The sequence below is a fragment of the Prionailurus bengalensis genome, chromosome D4, assembly GCF_016509475.1.
Source record: "Prionailurus bengalensis isolate Pbe53 chromosome D4, Fcat_Pben_1.1_paternal_pri, whole genome shotgun sequence".
Classification (NCBI taxonomy): domain Eukaryota; kingdom Metazoa; phylum Chordata; class Mammalia; order Carnivora; family Felidae; genus Prionailurus; species Prionailurus bengalensis.
In genome coordinates, this window is record NC_057359.1 from 46116288 (window position 1) to 46136239 (window position 19952).

Consider the following 19952-nt stretch of genomic DNA (forward strand, 5'->3'; position numbering starts at 1 on the left):
ATTTTTGAGAAAGAGCATGAGCAAAGGGGGGGGGGCATTTTAAGTTTATTTTGGGGCACCTGGGTGGCTCCGTTGGTTAAGCGTCCGACTTCAGCTTAGGTCATGATCTCATGGTTTCAGGGATTCAAGCTTCACATAGGGCTCTGTGCAGACAGCTGGAGCCTGGAGCCTGCTTCAAATCCTGTGTTTCCCTCTCTCTCTCTGCCCTTCCCCTGCTCGCACTCTCTCTCTCTCAAAAAATAAACATTAAAAAAATTAAAGTTTACTTATTTTGAGAAATAGCACGCACATGCACGAGCAGGAGAGGGGCAGAGAGAGGTAGAGCTAGAATCCCAAGCAGGCTCCTAGCCATCAGCGGCAGAGGCAGACGCAGGGCTGAAACTCAGGAACAATGAGATCATGACCTGAGTTGAGATCAAAAGTCAGGTGCTTAACCACATGAGCCACCCACGTGCCCCAGCTGATACCTTATTCTTAAGGACTATGTAGACTTTCTTCCTGGGATGGTTTTTACATGATCTTTCACTTTTTTTTTTTTTTTTTTTTTTAGCTACAAAATTAAGGGAACGCATTGGTCAGTTTTGAAATACTTTTCAGTTTCCCTAGTGAAGGTTATGGGCATAATGGAAAAGTTGTAGCATAGTGACTTAACCCTCTGGAAGAGTGCCAAGTTACTGATTTGTGCATTTGCATCTACTTAAAAACTTTATTGATAATGCATTGTTTTGCATTGTTTTTCATGATTTTGTGGATAAACCAGAATCCTTCATATGAAGAGTGTTAATCAAAAAAGGAGAAGGGTGGAATACCAGGGTTATCTTTGAAACCTGACATGTTTTGGGGCACCTGGGTGGCGCAGTCGGTTAAGCGTCCGACTTCAGCCAGGTCAGGATCTCGCGGTCCTTGAGTTTGAGCCCCGCGTCGGGTTCTGGGCTGATGGCTCAGAGCCTGGAGCCAGCCTGTTTCCGATTCTGTGTCTCCCTCTCTCTCTGCCCCTCCCCCGTTCATGCTCTGTCTCTCTCTGTCCCAAAAATAAATAAACGTTGAAACCTGACATGTTTTGCAAGTTAGCCTGAGTGCATTCTGGAGTCGTTTATAGTAGGCAAAAGCTTAGGAATGGCTAAAATTCTCAAAGGAGTGGGGGCATCTAAATAAGATACATCAGCTCAAATAAATGATGTGTATCTTTATGCACCAGAATGGAATGATGTCTGTTACAAGTGGAAGTCAGAAAAATACTGGATGTGTGGATAGTGTTATTTATGCTTTATGTTCATAGAAAGTTTCTGGTAAGAAGCTTGGTGATAACCTCTGAGGTATGAATCAAGAGATTACTGTGTACTTCATGTCTTTCTGCACTGTTTGAGCTTTTTACTGTAAGCATCTACTCTCTTAAATTGATACCTTTAAAAAAAAAGTTTATTTATTTTGAGAGAGAGCATGTGCAGGAGGGGCAGAGGGAAGGGGGGTGGGCGGGGGAGAGAGAATCCTAAGCAGTTTCCACACGGTCAGTCTGAAACCCCAATGCGGGACTTAAATTCCCAAACTGTGAGGTCATGACTTGAGCCAAAATCAAGAGTTGGATACTTTAACCCACTAAATCACCCAGGTGCCCCTTAAATTGATACCTTTTAAGGAGTGGACTCTAGAGGAGACCTGGCTTTGTAAAATAAAATAACCTCTCTTAGTTTGACATTGAATTCTGTTAAATCATGTCTGGAACACTATCCAGTTCTGGGCACAACATTTTTAGGAGAACACTGACCATCTAAAAAGCACCAGTTTAGGAAGGTGTGAGGATTGGGAAGACCATGCCACATAAGTAGTGGTTAAAGGAATTGAGAATTTCTAACCATTGAAGGGAAAACTTTGAGAATTTCCAATATATAAAGGGCTATCATTCAGTTAAGGACTTCCCTATCTCCCTCACTCTTTGATAAACCTCCATAAAAGCAGGAACTGTGTCTTTTTCACTGGAATCCTTAGTTCTTGGGCTTGGCACAAGTTCAGTGAATATTTGCATATATGAAAATCTGATCATTCCTGTGTAATTCTGACCTGGTCAGAGACCTCACTCTAGTGGTTGCCCATCTCTCCATGCTCAAATTTTCCCTCTTTGCATCATTTCTCTCTGCACACAAATAATGCTGTTACTTTCTGCCATTAAAAAAGAATTCTTGGCCACAATCCAGTATGCTGTTTGTCTTACTGCTTTGCCTTTCATTGGAATATAACCCCCAAAGATCTATTCTGTCTCCAATTCCTCCTTTCTTCAGCTCACTCCAATCTAGCTTTTCCAGCACTCTACTTTCAGCACCACCACTACCACCATTTTCAAGGTCACCTCCTTACTAAATCAGTCAGTTCTAAGATTTCATCTTTCTTTTTCTATCAGCCGCATTTGATAGATTTCATCTGTCCCTCCTCCTTGATAAATATTCCTCACATGGCTTCCAAGGATGCTACAGTCAGTATTCCTTCTACCTCAATGGTTGCTACTCAATCTTCTTTTCTGATTCCTACTGTTCTCTCAGGTCTTTTAATGTTCCCTGCCCCAGGGCTCAATTCTTGGACTTCTCTATCTTCACTCATTCCTCAGTGACTGTTTCCCATCTCCACCCCCACCCTCGCCGCCACCAAATCTCTGCCATCTCTTGGTAGTTGGCAGTTTTATGGCTCTGGTCCCTCAGACCAAAATCATGGAGTTATCCTGGACTCTTCAAAACCCACATTCACACCAGGAAGATGTTTATTCATTCTACCATCCAAAATATATCCAGAAACGGACACCCTCACAACAGCTACTACCTCTACCCTGGTCTGAGCCACTCACCTCTCACCTGGGTGCTGTGATATTCTAACTGGTCCTCTTTTCTTCTTCTCTACTCCCATACAGCAACCCAGGATCCAGAATGATCCTTGTAAAACATGAGTCATTCCTTTGCTCAAACTCTTTCACTCAGAATAAGAGCCCAAATCCTCACAATAGTCCACGAGTCCTCGTAGAATCTGCACATGTCCCTCATCTCTGACTTCCTAACTACCATCCTCTGTGCCACCGGCCTTGCTTTTCCTGGAGCAGATCAGGCCCTCTCCTGCCTTTAATACCAGAGTATTTGCTTTATATTCCTTCTACTTGGAAAACTTCTCCTAGATAACCACGTGGTTCACTCTATCACCTTCCAATCTCTGCTCAAAAATCACAGTGCATCAACCCAACATCCTATTTTAATGGAGGGCAATGATTCTCACTCCACAGCCCCTGCCCTCCTGCCCATTCCCACATGACTCAATTTTTTTCTTCCATAAGCTATTAACACCTCCCAACAAATCTAGTATTTATTCGTGTTTGCTTGTTTGATTTTTGATAACTTCCACCCCCATTCCCTAGAAATGTACACACTGTGAAGGCAGAAATCTTGTTCACTGATAGATATCCCAAGGGACCAGGAAGTGGCACTTGGTAGGCTTTCAAGCCAATACTATTTTGAATGTACAGCTTCTTATTGATTATCACAATTTGCAAAGCCCTGCATGTCCTGACATATTCTGGCTTACTCCAGCCTCTTCTATCTCCCACACCTGACAGCACTACAGACTAGTGCTATCCCTAGAAATATAATGTGAGCCAATATGTAATTTTAAATCTAGGGGCCACATTTTTTAAAAGCCAATTAATTATAATAATATATTTACTTACTCTATCCAAAATATGTCAACATGTAATCAGTGAAAAGTCAAAAAATTTTACACGTCTTTTGCAAATACTAAATCTTTGGAATCAGATGTGTATTTTACACTTACCAGCACATCTCAAATCGGATGCTAAACTTTCATTAGAAGTAATTTGATCTGTTATTAAATTTTATAAATTTTACTATGAAAAAGTTAGATCCACATACTCATCATTGCAAGTATATTGAAACATCAGTTTTTAACTGAGGGTTGATGGGGGGTGGGAGGAGGGGAGGGTGGGTGATGGGTATTGAGGAGGGCACCTTTGGGGATGAGCACTGGGTGTTGTATGGAAACCAATTTGACAATAAATTTCATATACTGAAAAAAAATAAAAAATAATAAAAGTAAAAAACTATCAGTTTTTAAATTTAAATTATGTGCTAAAATTACAAATTGTTTCTCAGTCAAGTAAGTTTATTTCAAGTGTTCGACAGCCACATGTGTCTAATGGCCGCCATATCAGAGCAGCTCTTAGACTTCTGGTCCAAGCAGGATGGACCCCCCTCTTACTTCTGCCCTTTGTTGTCTCTCCACCTGACTGCTCCACCACCACCCTCTTTCATCTCACTTGGCTGGCTGTCCTTCCTTTTGTGTTCCCCAAACACCCTGTTCACACTGTATTAAATTGCCTGATTGTCCAGTTAGCATAGTGACGGACACATAAGCATTACTATATATATTTGTGAAATGTATAAACCCATTATGCTTCTGCCTATTGAAATTTTAGTGATGCTTCCATTTCCATTTCAAATCACTTCTCCCTAGGACTAGAGTCTGGCTCCTTGTAACAGTTCAATTCAGGATAAAGATCATAGTGTCCTGGCATGGCAGAAACCAAAAGTCCATATTTTTCAAGAAGGGAAGGAATATATTTACAGATAGTATGTTGGTGCCTTAATTAACATTACTAGAGCCCTTTACCCATTCTATTTTGCCCATTTATATCCCCTTGTTATCTCAGCAGAGGTGGGGGTGAATCAAGGTTTAATACAGTTAAAAAATACTTACGATGGAGGGAATTAGGAATTCTGGGTACTGAATTCTGAGTTGACAAAAAATACATATATATAATTTATTCTGTTGCCTTGACAATTATTTTTACACATTTCTCTTGTTCATCTTGTCATGTAATCTGTCTTCCCAAGGAGACTGTAGGTTTCTATAAATTATGGATTGATTTAGGTGCCATTCCCAAGGTGCCCATGTCTTATTACATTTAATGAGCAACAAATAAAAAGTTGTTGGTTTTGCCTCAATCAGCAGTTTAAACTGAACACTCACATAAACTGAACAGCTTGTGATATCAATAGGATCCTGAAAAAATGATTTTTGAAAAAGTACAGACACTGAAATATTTTAAGTGTTTCAGAACCGAAAAAAGAGATGTGTGCTTGATTCCGTAAGTATTTTGTAGCAAAGCACATTTTTTTCAGAATGAAAACAAATGCATTTGATGATTTCATTTAGGGAAAATTAACAGGAAATTGTCAGTGTTTTCAAACGATGCCTTCAGCTTTACAGATGATTCAGGTTTAAAAAGTCTACACATCGGAATGTGATGATGCATTTGTTAACTGCTCTTTTTGACCTCACTTTAGCAAAATTCCTTCCCTGTAAGAATCAAGATTACAAGGTTAAAGCAGTAAGTAATAGCAAAGTCAATTCCAAATGTATAAGAGAATACAAAGAATAGTAATGAACCTTTATCTATTACCTGGCTTCAAGAATTATCATCTCATAGCCTATATGTTTCTTCTATACTATACTCCTCACATGTTATTTTGAAGCATTTTACATACATTATATAATTTCAACCATGAGTATTTCAATGTTACATCTAAAAGATCACTATTTTTAAGATAGGCACAATGCCATTGGCACACATTTGAAAATAAAATTCCTTAGTGACATCAAATATGCAGTGAATATTCAAAACTTCACATATTTCCTGAATGCCACTTTTTTTTTTTTTACATATTCTTTATTTGAATCAGGATCCAGTTAAATTCCACACATAGCAATTGGTTTGTATGTATTTTATGTTTCTTTTAATCTCTGAGTTCACTCTCCCATTCTTGCTGGCTCTTTTGCTTTCCCTTTCCCTCCCCATCTTTCATGTGTTCTCTCCTGCTCTCTCTCCTTACAGTTTACTTGGTGAGGAAAGCCAGTTGTTTGTCCTGGAGAGTTTCATATAATCCAGATTCTATTAACTGCATCTCCATAGTGTAGTTTAACATAATCCTTGGTCTTCTGATTTCCTCTAAGTTGATTAGTTGAATCTAGATAGATTTTTTTCTCAAGGCTACTTCAGAGGAGGTGGTATGTTCTTTCATCAGGAGGCACATAATGTCTCATCTCTCTTGGATGGTAGTAGCCATCAGCTTTTAATGCCTCTACCCATTAATTTATTTTTAAAATTTTTTTAGAGTGTGTGAGGAGGGAAGAGGTGCAGAAGGAGGGAGGGAGAGAGAGAAGATAGATAGGAAGAGAGAGAGAATCTTAAGCAGGCTCCACTGCTTAGTGCAGAACCGGACATGGGGCTCAATCCCATGACTTTGAGATCATGACCTGAGCTGAAATCAAGAGTCCAGTTGGACAGCTCAACCAACTGAGCCACCCAGATGACCCATCTATCCATTAATTTAAATTGGGTTGCAAAAAAATGATATTCTGATTCAAAGTTACCTCCATTTAAACACATGAAATGTAAGGTGACAGCCTCCCTGTTTAAGATTAAAAATATCTTAATATATATACAGAAAGAGCATTTCATAAAATTTAAGTCATTCATGGCAAAAAAGCTTAGTAAACAAGAAACAGAAATTCCTTAGAATTTAAGAATGGATCAGATATATACTATGAAATACATATTGGATAAATGATTAAAAACAAAGCCATAGGAGGAGAAAATATACGAAATCAATGAGACCCTATCTTAAAATACCAGGCAAATTTTTAAAAGAACTAAATAGTACTAAAGAAAATTTAAAATATAAAATTTTAATAAATAAAATTAAAATAAAATTCAATAAAACTGAATTAAAATCAAAATGAAATTACTCAAATAAAATTAAAAATTCAAGAGTAACTCAGAATATTAGACAGAGTTGGAGAGAAAACTGGTTAGGTGGATTATGAACTAAAGAAAATAAGCTCAGAATGTACAGAGAAATAGGGGTGCCTGGCTGGCTCAGTTGGTATAGCATGTGACTCCTGATCTTGGGGTTATGAGTTGAATTCTAGCCTCGCATTGGGTGTAGAGCTTACACAGAAAAGAATATAACAGAAATAAAGAGATGGAAAATATGACCGCTTGAAATGTAAAGCATGGCAGAAGTTCCAATGTAAATCTTACTGAAGAGAATACATGTTCCAGAAAGAGGAAATAAAGATGGGTAGCATTCCTCAGACTCTCAGCATGACAGCCTGAGGAACTCCATAGACTCAGTCACCAGCAAACCCAGTGAAAACAATTTTAAAACAACCAGCTAAAATTGCTCAGTATGGTTAAGTACACACATCTGAATAAACACACATTCAAGAGAATTTATTAAAATGTGTGAAGAACCATGACAGTCTGTGGTATTTGAACTGAGAAATCTGCTTCCCCTTCCTCCCAATTCAGCAAGATGGAAACTTCACTCTAGGCTGGCTCAGGCAAGAGCACAGTTTCATCTCCCCTAGTTCCCAGTTAGAAAGCTATCATCCCAGGAGGGGCAGGAAGTCAGTATTTCTCATCTTTCCCCCACCGATCTGCTACTGAGGCTAAGTTATAGGCAAGCATAGAGGTGGAGTTTTTCTTCTACCCAGTCCCTAAGGAGCTCTACCCTGGGTGTGGTGTTGCTGAGAATACTGGGACCCCAATCATCTTTCCACCAGTCTGTTGACTACATGCTGGGAGAATCAAGCAAAAAAACCCAAAACAAAACAAAACAAAAACAAAAAGCAGAAGATACTGCCCACCCCACCCCTAACCACCACCACTGAGCACTCAGCTCCTAAACTGGGAATGTCATTGAGAGAGAAGCTTGCCATTGTCCTCGCTTCCAGGTCCATAGCCATAACTCCAAGACTTTTCCTGGAGGGAGAGTAGGCAATAAAGCTTTTCCTAAAGGAAATGACTTTATTTGCAAGAGAGTGTGGAGAAGTTCAAGCCTAAAGGTGCCCCCTAAAACTACTCTCACTACTAGTGAAAGAAGTACTGAAGGGCAATTGGGATGATATTGGTAGAATCATTGGACATATAAGTTAAATTGTGAGCCAGCTAGTGTGCAGGAGAGAACCTGGAAGAACATAGCTACAGGAAACTGTCTAGGGTCAGAACAAATATTAATAACTGCCTTCCAGAACTATCCCTTCAAAGGAGCCTGAATTTCTTTGGTTTAGTTGATGAGCAATTTATGCCCCAGGGTACTGATTGAAAGCCATAAAGAAATCACCCAGCAATTAGAGTTTAACAACTGGGTATGATCAGGAAAAGAGACAACCAAAGAGAACCTTGAAAAAAACCACCATTAACCCAGGGTGACTGTGCATATAACCCAAGGATATGCTCCCTGAAGAGCAATATCAGAAGCTTATCAGTGCAAGAGAGGAACAGACTCTATTAAAATAATGTTACTAAACAAATAAACAAGCAAACAACAAGAGGGGAGGCACCAGTACCCAGAGTTGCCAAAATATATTATCTAAAATGTCCAGATTCCAACAAAAATGATTAGTCATGCAAGGAAACAGGAAAGTATGACCCGCACCCTGGGGGGAAAAAAAAAGGCAGACAACAGAAAGTGCCTAACTGCCTACAGAGGAACCAGATGTCAAATTTAACAAAGTCTTCAGAGTAGTCATTATAAACATGTTCAAAGAACTAAAGGGAGTCATGACTAAAGAGTTAAAAAGGAATGATGAACATGTTCAGCAAATACAGAATATCAATAAAGAGATAGGAATTATAAAAAAGAATCAAATGGAAATTCTAGACTAGAAAAGTACAATGACCAAAGTGAAAACTTCATTGAAGAGGCTCAACAGTAGATGTGATTAAGAAATAATTAGTAGTTGGGCCCTGGGCGGCTTAGTCAGTTGAGTGTCCAACTCTTGACTCTGCTCAGGTCATGACCTCATGGTTCCTGAGCTGAAGCCTCTGCATCAGGCTCTGAGCTGACAGCACCGAGCCTGCTTGGAAATCTCACTCCCTCTCTCTCTACCCCTATCCCATTCATGCTCTCACAAAATAAATAAAATTTTAAAAAGAGAAATAATTAGCAAATGTGAATAAAGATAATAGAGATTATGCAACCTGAAGAGCAGAGAGAGAAACGAATGAAGAAAAATGAACAGAGCTTCAGAGAAATATGGACACTATTAAGCGCAGCAATATTTGAAGAAATAATGGATGAACAACATCTCAAATTTACTGAAAAACAATAATCTACACATATAGGTAGCTCAACAAACTCCAGGTAGGAAAACACAAAGTTCCACAAATAAAAACATAGTAAAAATTCTGAAAGAACCATGGGTGCCTGGATGGCTCAGTGGATTAAGCATTGATTCTTGATTTTGGCTCAGGTCATGATCTCATGGTTTGTGAGTCTGAGCCCTGTTGAGCTCTGCATTGATAGTGAGGAAACTGTCACCCTCTCTCTCACCATCTCTCTCCCTCTCTCTCTGCCCCTCCCCTGCTCGTACGTGCTCTCTCTCTCTCTCAAAATAAATAAACTTAAAAAAAATTCTGAAAGAACAAAACACAGGGAGAAAATTGACAGGAGTAAGAAAATGACTCATTTTCAAGGGAACCTCAAAATTATTAAAATATGACATCTGCAGCAGAAACAACGGAGACCAGGAAACGATGGGATAATATATTTGAAGTGCTCAAAGTAAGAAACTGTTAACCAAGAATCCTATATTCAGCAAATCTATCTTTAAAAAACAAAAGTAAATGAAAGATATTCCCAGATGAACAAAGAGAATCTGTTGTTAGCAGACCCTCCTTATAAGAAATTCTAAAGGAAGTTAGACTGAAAGTAAGTGACCCCCAATGGTAATTAAATTCTTATTAAAAAACAAAGAGCACTGGTAATGATAATTATGTCATAAAAAAGACAACATAAATCCATTTTTCTCCTTTCTTCTCCTACCCAATTTAAAAAGCAACTGTATAAATCAATATGTATGTAATGTATTCTTGGACCTATGATACATACAAATGTAATACGTTTGCTAATAACAGCACAAAAGGTATGGGGGGGGAGTTATATTGGGCTAAGGAAATAACGCCAAATGGTGACTTGATTCTGCAAGAATAAATAAAGAGAATCAGAAATGATAAATAAGAAGGTTAATATAAGAAAAGCTATAAATATGTACTTGCTCTCCTTTCTTCTCTTAACTAGTCTAAAAGACATAGTATTATATAATTATAATCATGCATTGGGTTTGTAACGTACAGATATAATATGTATACCAATAATAACAGAAAACAGAGGAAAGGGAATGGAGCTATTTACCAGTAATGTTTCTAAATCTCACTGGAATTAAATATAAATATAAATATAAATATAAATATAAAGCTGATTCTGATAAGATGTATATCGTAAGCCTAGAGCAATCAGTAAGAAACTTACTCAAAAAATATATAGTATATGATGAGCACCAGGGATTGTATGGAAGTGATGAATCACTATATTATACACCTGAAATTAATATTTTTTTTTTTTAATTTTTTTTTTTCAACATTTATTTATTTTTGGGACAGAGAGAGACAGAGCTTGAACGGGGGAGGGGCAGAGAGAGAGGGAGACACAGAATCGGAAACAGGCTCCAGGCTCTGAGCCATCAGCCCAGAGCCTGACGCGGGGCTCGAACTCCCAGACCGCGAGATCGTGACCTGGCTGAAGTCGGACGCTTAACCGACTGCGCCACCCAGGCGCCCCTGAAATTAATATTATACTACATGTTAACTAACTGTAATTTAAATAAAAATTGAAAAAAATATATAGTATAAAAGACTATTAAAAATTAAAATGGTACCTCAGATAATATTAGTTTAATGCAAAAGAGAGCAGTAAAGAAGAAATAAAGGAACTAAAAAGATGTAAGACATACAAAAACATAAAGAAAATGGCAGATATAAATCCAAATATATCAATAACATTAAATGTGACTATATTAAATAATTTGACTAAAAGGCGGAGATTGTCAGTGCATTAAAGATCCACTCTATGCTGTCTACAGGAGACACATTTTAGATTCAAAATACAAAGACTTGAAGCAAATGAACGGAAAGCGGTGCATTATGCAAAGAGCAACAACAAATAAGCTGGAGTGGCTATAACATGAGAAAAAGGAGACATTAAAAAGGTTCTAAACGGGGCTTCTGGGTGGCTCAGGCGGTTGAGCATCTGACTTCAGCTCTGGTCATGATCTCACAGTTCGTAAGTTCATGCCCTGCGTCAGGCTGTGCTGACAGTGTGGGGCCTGGAGCCCACTTTGAGTTCTGTGTCTCCCTCTCTCTCTGCCCTTCCCCTGCTCATGCTCTGTCTCTCTCTCTCAAAAACAAATAAACACTAAAAATGTTCTGGAGAGATAGGTGGAATAAGTGAAGGGGAATAGAGTACACTTACCATGATGAGCACTGAGTAATGTATAGAATTGTTGAATCACTATTTGTATACCTGAAACTAATATAGCATTGTATGTTAACTGTACTGGAATTAAAATAAAGAATTTAATAATAGTTTAATAATAAGAACTTAATAATAGTTTAAGATTTCAATACCCCACTTCCAATAATAGATAGAACAATTAAACTAGCCAGAAGATCAACAAGGAAATAGAGGATTTGGGCAACACTATAAATCAACCATTTATACAATGGTCCTCAAAACAGGAACAGAATACATACTCTTCCCAAGTGTATATGAGCTATTCTCCAGAATAGATCATAGACCATAATACAAAACTCAATGAATTTAAAGTATAGTAGAAATAATTAAAGGATTGTTTTAATAAAGTATACAGAATAGAATCATTAAAAAATTAAAAGGATAGAAATGATATAAAGATATGTTTTTCAACATTAGGAATCAACTGCAGACAGGAAATTGAAAAATTCAGAAACATAAGATATCAAACAACACACTTCTAAATAATCAATGGGTCAAAGAAAAAATCAAAAGGGAACTTTAAAAATCTCAAAAACATCTCAAAGTTGAAATGAATAAAAATGGAGACACACACCAAAACTTAAGGGATGTAGCAAAAGCAGTGTTCACAGAAACATTTCAAGAAGAAAAGAAAGATCCCAAACCAATAACTTAACTTTCCACTTTAAAATACTGGAAAAAGAAGAGCAAAATAAACCCAAAGCAAGAAGAAGAAAGTAAATAGCAGATCAGAGTGGAAATTAATAAAACAAAATTTAAAAATATAGAAAATCAATTAAAAAGCTTATTTTCTTAAAGAGCAACAAAATTGATAAAACTTTAGCTTGATTAACAAAGACAAAAGAGATGGCATTCAAACTGCTGGAATTAGAAATGAAAGATGAGACACTCCTACTCTTCTTATAGAAATAAAAAGGATTGGGGCGCCTGGGTGGCTCAGTCGGTTAAGCGTCTGACTTCAGCTCAGGTCACGATCTCACAGACCGTGAGTTCCAGCCCCGCGTCGGGCTCTGGGCTGATGGCTCAGAGTCTGGAGCCTGCTTCCAGTTCTGTGTCTCCCTCTCTGTCTGCCCCTCCCCTGTTCATGCTCTGTCTCTCTCTGTCTCAAAAATAAACGTAAAAAAAAAAATTAAAAAAAAATAAAAAGGATTATAAAAGGACACTATGAGCAACTGTATGAGCAAATTAGATAGCCTAAATAAAGTAGGCAAAGTCCTGGAAACACACAAATTTCTAAAATGACTCAAGCAGAAGATAATCTGAACAGACCTACAATAAAAGATTAAATTAGTAACAAAAACACTATCCACAGTAATTATTTCAATAGATAACAGACAAAACATTTGACAAAATTCAACATCCTTTCATGATAAAATGGTCAATAAAGTAGGAACTGAAAGAAATTACCTTAACATAATAATGACCATATATGAAAAGCCTGCAATTAACATCATACTGAACAGTGAAAAATGGAAAGCTGTTCTTGAAACTGAAAAATCAGCAGTGATGCCTATTCTTTCCACTTCAGTTCAATGTAGTACTGGAAGTCCTAGCCATTGCAATTAGACAAGAAAATAAAGTAAAAGGCAACCAAATTAGAAAGGAAGAAGTAAAATTATCTCCACAAATGGCATAATCTTACATGTAGAAAACTCTAAAGACTTAAAAAAAACCTGTAAGAACTAATACATTAATTCAGTAAAGTGTTATAATACAAAGTCAATATAGAAAATCAATTGTGTTTCTATACACTAACAATGAACTATGCAGAAATAAAAGTCCCATTTGCAATAGCATTAAATATAACAAAATGCTTTGAAATAAACTTAACTAATGAGGTGAAAGACTTATATACCGAATGCTTCAAAACTTCAATAAATGAGGGGTGCCTGGCTCGCTCAGCCAGTAGAGCATACGGCCCTTGATCTCAGGGTCATTAGTTTAAGCCCCACACTGGGCATGGAGACTACTTTAAAAAGTTGATAAATGACATTAAAGAAGACATAAATTAATGGAAAGATATCCTATGTTCATGGATTGGAAGAACTAATATTATTAAAATATCCACACAGTGGATAAAAGGTCCAAAAAGTGACCTACCATTTCAAAGCATTCCCTATCAAAATCCTATGGCTTTTTTTTTTCAGAAACAGAAAAAAAATCCTAAAATTCATATAGAATCCCAAAGGACACAGAATAGCCAAACCATCTTGAGAAAGAACAAAGCTAAAGGCATTACAGTCAAGTGGGACTGCATCAAACTAAAAAGCTTCCGCACAGCAATGAAAACAATTAGCAGAGTGAAAAGGGAAATTGTGGAATGTGAGAAAATATGTGCAAACCATATATCTGGTAAGGGGTTAATATCCAAAATATATAAGGAACTCCTACAGCTCAATAGCAAAAAAACCAAAACCTGATTTAAAAATGAGCTAAGGAGTTAACAGACATTTCTCAAAAAAAGAAATATAAATAAATAGCTATCGGGTATATGAAAAATGCTCCAATATCACTAATTATTAGGGAATGCAAATCAAAAAACAATAAAATATCACTTCTCATTTTTAAGAATGGCTATTATAAAAACAAAAAAAACAAAAAACCTACAAATGTTGGTGAGGATATAGAGAAATTGGAACCCTTGTGCACTGCTGGTGGGAATGCAAAATTGTGTAACCACTATGGTAAACAGAAAGGAGATTAAAATTTTAAATAAAAATATGATCCAGCAATCCCACTTCTGGATATTTATCCAAAAAAATTGAAAGAGAATCTTAAAAAAATATTAGCATTTCAATGTTCATTACAGAACCATTCACAATTGCCAAGATGTGAGAACAACATAAATGTTCATCGACAGATGAATAAAGAAATTGTGGTATACACATACAATGGAAAAGAAGCCTTAAAAAAGAAGAAAATTCTGTCATATGCAACAACATGGATGAACCTTGAAGACATTATGCTAAGTGGAATGAACCAGTCACAGAAAGAAAAATTGCATGATTTCACTTACATGAGGTATCTAAAAAAGTCAAATTCATAGAATCAAAATATGTAATGTGGTTTCCAGGGGCTGGAGAAAGGGGAAAATGTGAATTATTATTTTTTAAAAAATTTGTAATTTTTTTTCAGTTTTAAGAGACGGAGCATGAGTGGGGAGGGGCAGAGACACAGGGAGACACAGAATCCAAAGCAGGCTCCAGGTTCTGAGCTGTTAGCATAGAGCCCGATGCAGAGCTCAAACCCATGAGCCATGGCATAATGACCTGAGCCAAAGTTGGACACCCAACCAAGCCACCCAAGTACCCTGAAAATGTAAGTTATTAATCAATATCCATAAAGTTTCAGTTAAGCAAGATGAATAAGTTCTAGAGATCTGCTGTACAACATTATACCTATAGTTAACAATACTGTATTGTATACTTAAAATTTTAAGAGGGTAAATTTCATGTTAAATGTTCTTACTAAAATTAAAGTTTTTTAAAAAAACTTCTAAGATGGGTCTTACTGGGTTAGAATTAATGTGTTAACATGGCTATGGAGGCACTAGGGGATAATTGTTTCTTGCCTTTTCCACTCTCTAGAGGTCACCCACATTCCTTGGTTTATTACACTCTCCTTCTATCTTGAAAGCCAGCAACATCAGGCTGTGTCTTTTTCACAATGCTATGTCTCAGGTTCTCTTTGTTCTGCCTCCCTCTTTTATTTATAAGAATTGTGATACTTTGGGCCCATCTGGACAATCCAAAATAATCACTCTATATATGGCAGACTGAATAATGTCCCCCAAAATATCTGAGCCTGAGTTCCTGGAACCTATGATTGTTACTTTATATGGAAAAAGGGACTTTGCATACATAATTAAGGATCTTGAAATGAGGAAATTATCCTGGATTATCTGGATGAGCCCTAAATGTAATCACAAGTGTCCTTATAAGTGTGACAGAGATTTGACAACAGAAAGGTGAAGGAGATATGATGACAGAAGCAGAGATTAGAGAGACAGGCTTTGAAGGTAGAAGAGAGGGCTGCATGTCAAGGAATACAAGTGGCCACTATAAGATGAAAAAAAGAAGGTATGAGACTTTCCCCTCAGAGCCTCCAGAAAGAATCAGCCCTACATTTTCACTCCAGCCCAGTGAAACTTATTTCATTTGGCCTTCTGACTTTCAGAAGAAGACTGACTTTCAGAAGAAGACTGTATTCAAGGAATACAAGTGGCCACTACAAGATGAAAAAAAGAAGGTATAAGGCTTTCCCCTCAGAGCCTCCAGAAAGAATCAGCCCTACATTTTCACTCCAGCCCAGTGAAACTTATTTCATTTGGCCTTCTGACTTTCAGAAGAAGACTTCTGACTTTCAGGAGAAATTTGTGTTGTTTTAAAGTTACTAAATTTATGGTGGTTTGTCATAGCAGCAATAGGAAACTAATACATCATCGCAAGGTCTGCTGATTACCACCTTAATTCCATCTCCAACCTTAATTTCATTTTGCATACTGTATCCTAACATATTCACAGGTTCTGGAGATTGGGACACGGACATCTTGTGTGGAGGAGCACTATACTGCCTACTACAACTTGACATACACGGAAAATAAATTCCAGGTTGATAAAATATGTAAATTTCAAATACTAACAGAATATATAGGAGAATATGTGCATATAATCTTGGGTGTGTAAAAGACCTTAAACAAGAAAACAAAGTTGTAAGAAAAACATCTTTTTAAAATAATGGTTGGTACATTTATTTCCATCAAAAAATTTAATTCTGTAGGTTGAATGATACCATATACAAAGTAATAATACAAGCAATAAGCTGGCAGACAACATTTGTAATGTTTATAACTAAGATTAATAGCCTCAGAGGAAAAAAAAGAAAGAAAAAAATATGGGTTTGAATATACAAAACAGATATATGTATAACCATGCTCTTTTGGGCATTTTATACTAGTAAAAATTGAAAACAACTTAAATGTCCATCAACAGATAAATGATTAAATAAATGGCACATTTATCCATACACTAGGCTACCTGCAGCAGTTTAAAAGAATAGGGAAGAATCTTTATGACCTGCGAAAAACCTCTAAGACATATTGATATTTTAGCCAGTGTATACTTTATGATGCTAATGAAGGGGGGAAACAACATGCATCAAACAAAACCATAAGTCATAAAGGATCTCCCTCACCTTTAAGACGATATCAGCAATTAATCTCTGGGGAGAAGAGTAACAGCAAAGGGAAATACTAGTTTTGTTCTCTATTATTTGAATGCAAATCCACTTATGTATAAACTGCATAATACTGTTGAAAGCACAGAGTTTTGTCTTGGTCATCATGGTATCCAGGGATCCATTTTCCCATTTAGTAAATGAAATCCAAGGGGATGGGACTTACTACTAGTGCTAAATCCTGTGCTGGTGAGAAAATAAATTCTTCCTGTTTCAGGTCCAGCTTGATCTTTTTCTGGGAATTACACTGGGGAAACTGAAGGCCTGAGTCAGAGGAGAGAGAGAGTGTGTGTGTGTGTGTGTGTACTACTATTATAATAATTCATAGCCTTTATGTCTAACCCAGACAACAACTCTGCAAAATAGTTACCCTTGTACCCATTTTACAAATGAGGAAACTAAGGCTTAGATAAGGCCTAACTGAATCACTTATCCTGATGGTTTCTTTTTTCTCTTCCTGTTAACGCAATTTTGACAGTTGCAGAATTCTTACGAAATAGAATGTGGTAAGTTCTAGAAAAACTTCCTGCTACCAGTGCTTGGCTTATTTTATTAGTTATTTATTTGTATTAGATAGTTCAAACCCTTGTTTTTAAAACTGGTAGCAAATTGTGTTCTGTACAAAATAAATTTCCCTCCACAGAGCCCTCGGATACCTACATCCTTCCCTTGAGGCAACAGTCAACAACATTTTGCATGTCTTTCCAGAAATATTCTATGTATACACAAATATTTTTAAAATTTAAGTTGAATTATTTTACACACATTATCCTATACCCTTTTTTCCCCTCAACAACGTATCTTGAAAATCACTATATTTTTGCCAGATCTGCTGCATTGTTTAATAGCTATATATTATTAATTTTAGGGAAGCCTCATAATTTAATTGATCCCTCTCCACTTATAGCCATTGAAATAGTCTCATCTCTTGTGTCATTACAAAACTACAGTTACTATTCTTACACATGGGCCATTTTGCACATGTGCAAATATATCTGCAGAATCATTTCTAGAGGTGGAATTAATCGAAGAGATGTCCCTTTAAATTTTTCATCGATATTGCTAATTTTTCTCTGTGGATTTTATGTAATTATACTCCCCTCAGCAATATTTATCCACGCCCTTTTCAACATTATGGAAACACTTTGTACAAGAGGAAAAGAAAGAAAAGGAAAAAGGAAAATTGGTTTTATTTACATACACTCGTCACCCAAATTTAGGTTTTTTTAGCCTTGTTCAGGGGTTGGTTTCCTGTAACGGTACTACCTTCTAACTGAAACTGTGAAATCAATTCCCTTCTCTTTTGGTTTCTACATGATTGATCTACTTCATGTAAGGCAGACATGGAAATTATTAACTCTGCTCTTCCTATAAAAGATAACTCTGCTTTGGAGCTGACTGGCCCCTCACAACCCTGGCTCACTTTCTGATGGTACCTCTGGTTCCACGGTGGACCCAGTGGACAAGTGTCCCTTTCTAAGAACTATTTACTTCAGGGACTCTTTCTGTCAAAAAGAGAGACATTCCCCATTTCTCTCTTCCCTCCTCTCATCAATCTCATCTCAAGGGTCCTTAGGGAAACATTTTATTTGATTATTGTTTAGCTTCCTGCAAAGTCATTTTCTCAGCTTCCTATCTATAGAGATTCCTTGATTTGTAAAAACCAAACCTATTTTGCCTTGCTGTTCCTATCTAAAGCTTAAGAGTATGGCAACCAATACATTTTTTTTTACATGTTAAAACAGCTTTAAAATCATGTAGCAATTTATCAGACTTGGTTACTTTAGAAGCTGGTAGGTAGAAGGACTCAAGATTTACTTCCCAGGTTGCTAACTTCAAATTTCATCTGTAGCAACAGTTTTCACACGTGAGTCATTGACAACAACAAAAATCATTCCATTAAATGATTTATAATGAGAGGAACACTATTTCTCTCTCTCCCTTTCTCCCTCCTCACCTCCAATAAAGAAAAAATACCATCACCAGCTTCTTCTAGGTAGACTAATATGGTGAAATGTTCTCTTATTAAAAAATATTTTTGGTGCTCTTTACCGAATCAAGAAAGACTGGCTTGGTTGGGGAACAGGTATGGTTTTAGTCAGTTACTATTGTTCTCCCCCTGCCATGGAAAGGAAGGACTCCCTCAGGAGATAACTAGAACAAAACATGGGAAGATTTAAGAACACCTCCAGTACCTCCTGTTTTGTTATTTATTTTTTTTTCTTTCGGGATGATGAGCCCTTTACTTCTATTGCCTAGCACAGTGCCTGGCATACAAGAAGTGCTCAGTGATTATTGATTGAATGAATTAGGGAATGGTAAGCTTACTTACAGAGTCAGAACTCCTCGCTTTACCGCCTCCACAGATCTCCCATGCATTTTTCCAGTAAACAAGAGTGCAAGTAGGAAGTGGGGCAGCTACATCATCCATCTAAATGGAGACAAAGGTTAGGAGCTGATTATTCTCAAAATGTTCAGAAATACTTTAAAGAGAACTTAATCTCAGAGAGTAGTCGGTAGACAGAAAACGTTTAAGAGCGACTTTCTCAGTCTCGTTCCTTGGCTGCAGCCTCTCGAAAAAGTCCTCTTATCGACGGCTAGGGCTGCGGCAACACCGAATTACTGCGTCCGCTATCTGATGAAAAGACACTTGAGAATTCAGAAAACTACTAAACCGTTTCAAGACAATTCAAAGCAGCTCAACTCCGGAAAAAGTGAGGTCATAATAATATTCACTTAAAAATATATATGGTTATTTGCTTATTACTTGAACGCTGTTGCCTAAATCACGTATGCGAGGCCTGACAGGAGGTGCAAGAGGTGGGGTGCAAGCCCTTCCCGACCGCCGGCCAGGGGGTGCACGGGGCCCAGGGAGGCTCACGGCCGCTTTCCGTCTCGAGACGCGGCAGCGTCCACTACCGCCTTCCCGGTTCCCAGTTCGCGGGACCTGGGCTGCGCTCCAACCCAAGCTTGAAAATGCTGCAGTCTAGCGGCCCCTTTTCTATTTTTTATCGTTATTCCCTACCCCTCACCACCATACAGCCCACGGCTGCTTGACTCGGTCGTTTGGTCCGTTACCAAGGGAAAACCCCTGTCGCGGAGCTGAGCGGCCGTCTTACCCCCTCGCCGCGCTCGGACCGTCTTGATGATACCCCTCCCTCTCTCTTCTTCGGCTCCCGTTCTCGCACCCTCCCTTTTCTCTTTCTCCCTTACTCTTTCTAACCACTGAAAGCCGTTTCGCGTCCGGCCGAAGCACCTGTGCGACCCGCGCCCGTCCCGGCGCTTCACTCCCAGATCCCTCCGCGAAGG

At 37.7% G+C, this 19952-nt stretch overlaps 1 long non-coding RNA gene across 1 annotated transcript; it reads right to left on the reverse strand.

The window, feature by feature from the left end:
- Nucleotides 1-5142: 5142 nt before the first annotated feature.
- Nucleotides 5143-19952, reverse strand: LOC122474601. Its single transcript, XR_006294954.1, has 3 exons — nt 19857-19952; nt 18976-19074; nt 5143-5349 (listed from the first exon to the last, which is right to left on the reverse strand). It is a non-coding gene; the product is annotated as an uncharacterized LOC122474601 (long non-coding RNA).